Source organism: Gigantopelta aegis, chromosome 14 (assembly GCF_016097555.1).
Source record: "Gigantopelta aegis isolate Gae_Host chromosome 14, Gae_host_genome, whole genome shotgun sequence".
Taxonomy (NCBI): domain Eukaryota; kingdom Metazoa; phylum Mollusca; class Gastropoda; order Neomphalida; family Peltospiridae; genus Gigantopelta; species Gigantopelta aegis.
This window is the reverse complement of record NC_054712.1, coordinates 42325055-42332774: the sequence shown is the minus strand read 5'-3', so window position 1 is coordinate 42332774 and position 7720 is coordinate 42325055.

The window sequence follows — 7720 nt, the reverse complement described above, 5'->3', positions numbered from 1 at the left end:
AACCCTGTACCTACCAGCCTTACGTCCGATGGCTTAACCACGACACCACTGAGGCCGGTATAATCAGTCAAACAGCAGACTACTTGCGCAATGTAATTAAAATTAGCTCCACTATTACATGTGGATCTAACACCAGCCAGTTGGAGCTCATGTCCACCAATCAAAACCTTACTTGCAGAATCCTGCCAGTGATTTAAAACTAACAACACTGCGTAGTCCTCAATGTACAGGTAACATTTCGTCTGTAAATAATAATTTAAATATTGACCAATCACACTTCGTCTTTTATAACGTTATTTGGGAGCATCGAAATTCTAAAAATATCGGGCGAGTCTATTTAGTGGCCGCAGTACAGCAAACCATACCAATACGTACGGGGTGGGTTATCAGTCTTCAATTTTACATTAAAAACTATTTATTTATTTATTTATAAAAAAAACTAAATCAGTCTTCAGTTTTACATTATAAATTATTTATTTTATAAAATAAAACATGTTTTAAGGCATTCGTAATTCACACGAAACATGTCGTATACCCTCAGGATAATTCGGAATGTTTTCAAATTATTTTTAAATCACTGGCAGGATTCTGCAAGTAAGGTTTCAATTGGTGGACATGAGCTCCAACTGGCTGTTGTTAGATCCACATGTAATAGTGGAGCTTATTTTAATTAGATTGACTACTTGCGGGGACAAATGGGAAGATAACTGTGATCTGATTACTTTTTCCAACGACGGCGAAGGCATAAGGATAGCATTGATCAGTCTCAGAGACAAGTCAACACAAAACCGCCGCTCGATGAAAAGGAAGGAAATGTTTTATTTAACGACGCACTCAGTACACACCACGGCCTTTGTTACACCAGTTGTGGAGCACTGGCTGGAACAAGAAATAGCCCAAATGGGATCCAACTAGAACGCCTGTACACAAAATGCCCAGTGGACGAACTAAACGACTAGTGTATATAAAACAGTAGTAAGTATACAAAACATCCTACCTAAAGAGCAGGTGTTTTGTTCAACGACACCACTAGAGCACATTGATTTATAATCATCGACTATTGGATGTTAAACATAATTAAGTAATTTTGACATAATATATATAGTCTAAGAGAGAAAACCTGCTACATATATCCATTAGTAGCAAGGGAGCCTTTATATGCACCAGCCCACAGACAGGAGCACATACCATGGCCTTTGGTATATCAGTCGTGCTACACTGGCTGGAACGAGGAATATCAAAATTATGGGCCACCAACGGGGATCGAACCTAGACCGACCGCGCACAGGCGCGTATGCAGGGGGGGTGGTGGGAGGAATTTGAAGGTTGAAACCCCTCCCTGCTCAAGTAAATTTACTTCTTTTTTTCAATATATTTTTCGGTAGAGCATCTCTCGACCACCGACCACCCACCCCCACCCCACCCCACCCGGCCCACCCCCCCATCCTATCCACTTCGCTGGTCTTTGGTGTATAAGTCCTGAAACCAAGTTCACTGAGGGCGAATGATGCTGCATTTAAGCGAGCGCTCTACCACCGAGTTAAAGTTACATTATCTGGTTACCATATTATAACAGCATGTACAAATGCGAAATACAAGCTCAAATGCACTTTTAAAAAAGTCGTGTGTGTTCGCTATGAACTGATATCGTCAAACGTATACGTTTGATTCGTCGCCTGTGCCGCCATAGCTCGGCAAAGCACAAACGACAGCCTGTTGTCAGTTTCAGTTAACACGTGCGTTTGCCGATTTCAAATTGTAGGGTTCGTCTCAAAAAATTAAAAGAGAAATCTTGCGCTGTAGTTAAAACCGGTTTGATCTTAACAACGTATTATCGACAGTCGTATCTTCCTATTTCAGAATTGATATTTTATAAAGTGTTAGTAGAACTTTAAAAGTTTAGTTTGTATACTAGTAACACATTAATCATGTATATATTTCAAAAATAAAATATACTAAAGTAGACAATGAACGTTTTCACTTCTTAATTTTACGTGTTCAAATCGACAAATTCAAATAAATATTATTTCATTTGGAAAGGGTAAAGTTCGGGGGGGGGGGGTGTGTTTAACGACATCAAAGATAAAGCATATTGATTGAATAATCATCCGACCCCATACAACCGTAAATAAAATGTATTGAGTGCGTCGTTAAATAAAACATATCCTATCCTTCCTTCCATCTGCTGCTGGATGTCTAACATTTGGTAATTTTTACATATAATCTTAGAGAGGAATCGGGTGCATGTGCAGGGGGAGGGTATTAGAGGTCTATAACCCCAACCCCGCTGAAATCCATGCACACGCGCCTTGGAAACCCGAGGGATTGTTTATATGTACCATCCCACAGACAGGATATCACATACCATGGTCGTTTTGTATACCCACCGATGGGGATCGATCCTAGACTGACCGCGCATTTCCAAAAAACACCTTTTTAGGTCTAAGTAATGAATAAAAATAACATATAGTCTTGAAAAATGTTACGTAAATCGAACACAGTACCCTCTTCCTCTACCCCTAGAGCGTTACGTAATTAGTAACACCCCTTTACATGTAACGTGTATGCCAACAGCTGGCACTGTCAACATTTCAAGGCAAATTCCACCACTCACCGACCCCTGGAAAGGCGTTGTACCATACCTCTATGGATATAAATATGTTTTGGAGATATGAGACGACCCCTCAATCAAGACAGTTAAATTTGTTCAAAAAATTGCGAAATCTCACGTGATCTCTTGTTGGGGAATTCTATACTTGTGATAAGACAATGAAAACCGAGATCGGTACGAGCCCGTCAAAAGTGTTCCACTTTCAAAATCATGGCTTTGTTTTTGACCTGGATAAGCCAGCGTAGTAAAACCAGTGCAGAGTGCGGCGTCATATATGCACCAAATGTAATTGGATTTTCTGTTCTATATGCTTAAATAATAAAAATATTACAGGGAATGTAGTTTTAAATTCCAACCAAATCGGCTGGTTGAATATAAATAATTTATGTATATATAGGAGGTCGGGACGTGGCCCAGTGGTGAAGCGTTCGCTCGATGCGCGGTCGGTCTGTGATCTATCCCTGTCGTTGGGCCCATTGGGTTATTTCTCGTTCCAGCCAGTGCACCTCGACTGATATATCAAAGGCCGTGGTATGTACTACCCTGTCTGTGGAATGGTGCATATAAAACATCCTTCGCTGCTAATCGAAAAGAGTAGCCCATGAAGTGGCGACAGAGGGTTTCCTCTCAATATATTTGTCTGACGCCATTTAACCGTAAATAAAATGTGTTGAGTGTGTCGTTAAATAAAACATTTATTTCTTGTATATATAAGCTACTTATGCATTCACATGAGATGGCATTGTATTCACTGTTATTGGCAGTGTTTGGAATAATTTGTTGTCACCATGCTCAAGTGTGTGTGTGGGGGGGGGGGGGGGGGGGTTGGGTTTTTTGTTGTTGTGGTTTTTGTTTTTTTGTGGGTTTCTTGTTTTTTGTTGTTTTTGTTTTTTTTGTGTTTTTTTGTTGTTGTTGTTTTCGGGGGGGGGGGGGGGGTTTGTTTAATTAATATAAGTTATGTACATTTATAACTTTATGTTAAATATTGACATAAATCGTAGTTAAATATATAAAAATATTTAGATTGTTATTGCATGATTTGGAATTATCAAAAATGCATAAATAAATAATAATAATAATAATAATAAATAAATAAAAATATAATAAATCAATCAATCAATCAATCAAATCAAAGAAAGAACGAAAGAATCAAATAATGAGGGGAATGTAAACTATACGCTTCGAAAAAGCCCTGCAGCCGCTCAAAACAAACTATTTTTAGGAAATAAGTTTCAATTAAAAAGACTGAGCCACAATTTTTATATAAGATAAACATTTTTATTTCAAACTTGTTTCGCAATATATTTTAACTCCATTGATATTCAGAGGCGGATCCCCCTCCAAACCTCCCCCAAAGTTCCCCTGGCATTATACCTTATGTCACTGCCCCCCACCCCCAAATGGATTTTTTGGATCCGCCACTGATATTTACCTTCTTTTTTTGTGTGTTACTTTCATACTATAAATATAATATATATTTAATATTAATAATTAACAAATTTATAAAGTAACGTTTTTCATTATTAATCAAACCGAACATAACAATATCACGGCGGAAATGGATATCAGTTCCAGTTTCAGTCAATATCCCATTTGTTGTTTACTTTTTTACAGTCAAAGAATAGTTGCAGAAGTCACAAGCGTTAGAATCCGATGTATAATGTGTAAACGTTTATTTGTAGTTAAGACCGGCATCGGTGGCGTCGTGGTTAGGTCATCGGTCTACAGGCCGGTAGGTACTGGGTTCGGATCCCAGTCGAGGCATGGGATTTTTAATCCAGATACCGACTCCAAACCCTGAGTGAGTGCTCCGCAAGGCTCAATGGGTAGGTGTAAGCCACTTGCACCGACCAGTGATCCATAACTGGTTCAACAAAAGCCATGGTTTGTGCTATCCTGTCTGTGGGAAGCGCAAATAAAAGATCCCTTGCTGCCTGTCGTAAAAGAGTAGCCTATGTGGCGACGGCGGGTTTCCTCTAAAAACAGTGTCAGAATGACCATATGTTTGACGTCCAATAGCCGATGATAAGATAAAAAAAAAAAAATCAATGTGCTCTAGTGGCGTCGTTAAATAAAACAAACTTTACTTTACTTGTAGTTAAGATTATTTGCATTATTCTGTATTGAACCTACGATAGTCTTTCACACATCGAAAAGGAATGACATACTATTTTTTCCATTTCTTTGTACCGTTCATGTTTATATATATATCTTCTTTCACCGGCCTCGGTGGCGTCGTGGTTAGACCATCGGTCTACAGGCTGGTAGGTACTGGGTTCGGATCCCAGTTGAGGAACGGGATTGTTACCGACTCCAAACCCTGAGTGAGTGCTCCGCAAGGCTCAATGGGTAGGTGTAAACCACTTGCACCAACCAGTGATTTATAACTGGTTCAACAAAGGCCATGGTTTGTGCTATCCTGCCTGTGGGAAGCGCAAATAAAAGATCCCTTGCTGCCTGTCGTAAAAGAGTAGCCTATGTGGCGACAGCGGGTTTCCTCTAAAAAACAGTGTCACAATGACCATATGTTTGACGTCCAATAGCCGATGATGATAAGATAAAAAAATCAATGTGCTCTAGTGGCGTCGTTAAATAAAACAAACTTCTTTCTTTTCTTTTTTTCATTTGCACATTTTAATTGCGCTTTTGGAATTATATTTTGGGAATTTAAAATATTGTACATATATTTACACCCTTTTTTGTCTTTTAATAAACATTTTAGCTTGAACGGAAAAACTCTTCTTTCTTGTTTTTTTAACATTGTGAACGTGTCGTCATAGTTTATGTTTTCAGTGAAGCGTATTCTGGGAATTTTTATTTATATATTTTGTTGTAAACTGTTCGTATGCTAGAAAGTCACCTTATTCGTTTAATACATTATTTATAAATGTGTTACCGTTATTGATATAATTGTTTTGTATACAAAAGGTTTGTTACCTATGCATAGTTTGCTGTTGTTCCAGAGATTAATACTTAAAATGTTATTAAGATTTGCGAGTTTGTTTTGTATTCTTGTATCTCTCTCCAGCTGAATAAGGTACCTTTCCAAAACTTATTTCCAACGTGTTCTGTTTTTCGCATTAAGAAGTAATCCCTTTGTTTAATCAAATCGATTAAAGCTGTTTGTAACCGATTTAAACTGTCAGACTGATCCACTTCGAATTATTCCAAAACATTCTGCGAATCCATATACATTTTAAGGCCGTTGTAAAATGATTTATGTTTATCATTTTAATATCACCCCATTTGTAATCTTGCATTATTAGATTTAATTTCAATTTTTCAATATTGTTTTGCCAGATAAATTAAAAGAAAAATGTATTTACATGTTCTATCAGGATTTTTTTTTTATTGGTTGGGGGGGGGGGGGGGGGTGTCGGTAAAGCTAGTAATAGATGAGCAAGCTTTGGCATTATTAACGTTTTCAATACCAGTGGCGGATCCAGAAAATCCATTTAGGGGGATCCCAGTGACACGAGGTGGAATGCCAAGGGAACTTTGGGGGAGATTTGGAGGGGGATCGTAAAAAAAAATGAAAATATAATAAATAATAATATATTATATATATAATATATATATATATATATATATATATATATATATATATATATATATATAAATATATAACTATCGCAAAATTTAGGGGGGGGGGGAGCAGGGGCCTCTGAATACTGCCATTTTTTCATAAAACTGTTAATTTTCAGATAGACTGTACTTTCATTATGTTTTCTATTTCTATTACTAGTATTTTAGAAGAATAATTCAGATCGATTATCTGTTCAATGTTAACTGGACAACCGATACTAAGCAAACTAAATGCTTACGTTTGTTTACGTATTCACACAGCTTGAAGCTATATGGCGTACACCATTAACCATTGTGTTTAAATCGATTAATTATATTACGTAGTCAATAAACATTCCATTTTGCTGTGTCTTTAAAATGTTATTACCATTTTATAGTAGGACCAATCCAGGGTACGCCCCTAGTGTCCTGAATATGATTACGGTAACCGTATGTTGAACATGACAGATATACAGTTTTTCTTACACACCCGCTTGTGAAAACACATTTATTTATTTATGATAACACATACTTGTTTACACACGTATGTGTGTTAACAATTTCAAAACATACAACTGGCTGCTCCTAGATGATGACCAGGTCACCAATGCCACATATCCAATGAAAAACAACACAATCGAAATCGATTACACTGTGACGTATAGTTAACCTGACAATCACGTGTCTGTGACGTGTAGGCTAAAAGTGCAAAGGTTTGTAAATATCTTTTAGTCAAAAAAGATATTAAAATTTGCTTAAAACCTGGTTTTTATGGATATGTAAGAAATAGAATAATACATTCGTGTCCGTTAGATACCATTTATCTCACAACTCGTTTAAAAACGTATCAAACTCGCTTTCGCTCGTTAGATACATTTTAAAACAACTCGTTGTGAGATAAATGGTAGCTAACTGTCACTCATGTAGCCTATTATTCTCTATTTACATGTTCTATCAGGATGGTGTGTTTTTTTTATATGGGGGGGGGGGGGGGGGTCGGTAAAGCTAGTTATAGATGAACATGTAAACTGTTATTTGCTGAACGAAATTTTGGATTTAGTCACCTTTAACCTGAAAAAGAAAAAAAAAGAAGAAAAAACAATAACAACAAACAAACGAAAACAAAACAAAAAACCTTCATTGCAAAGCTAGGGGATGTTTGCTGTATAACAAATAATATATCTCTATTTATATGTACATAGAGCCGTAGGCTAATACACATATTGAAAATGTATTCACATTGCAATGAGTTTATTAATTACAACTTGAACGCAGCTGATGTCAATGCACCAAACGCATGCGGCAGCCGCAACAACCGGATAGCATGCCCGCGGTATCTAATCCAGTGAAGTGTGAATGCACCCTAACATTTCACGCTCCTTTTTATTTCTACTAACGTTAGTTATCGCAGCACGTTTGCAAAACAGCTGATGACAGCTAAAGTTAGCTCAAAAGGAACGTACTCCCAGACAGACCTAACAGAACAGAGGGGAAACACCGTCGTGACTTGAACAGGCAGTGACGTCACACGCAGAAGTGGAAAAG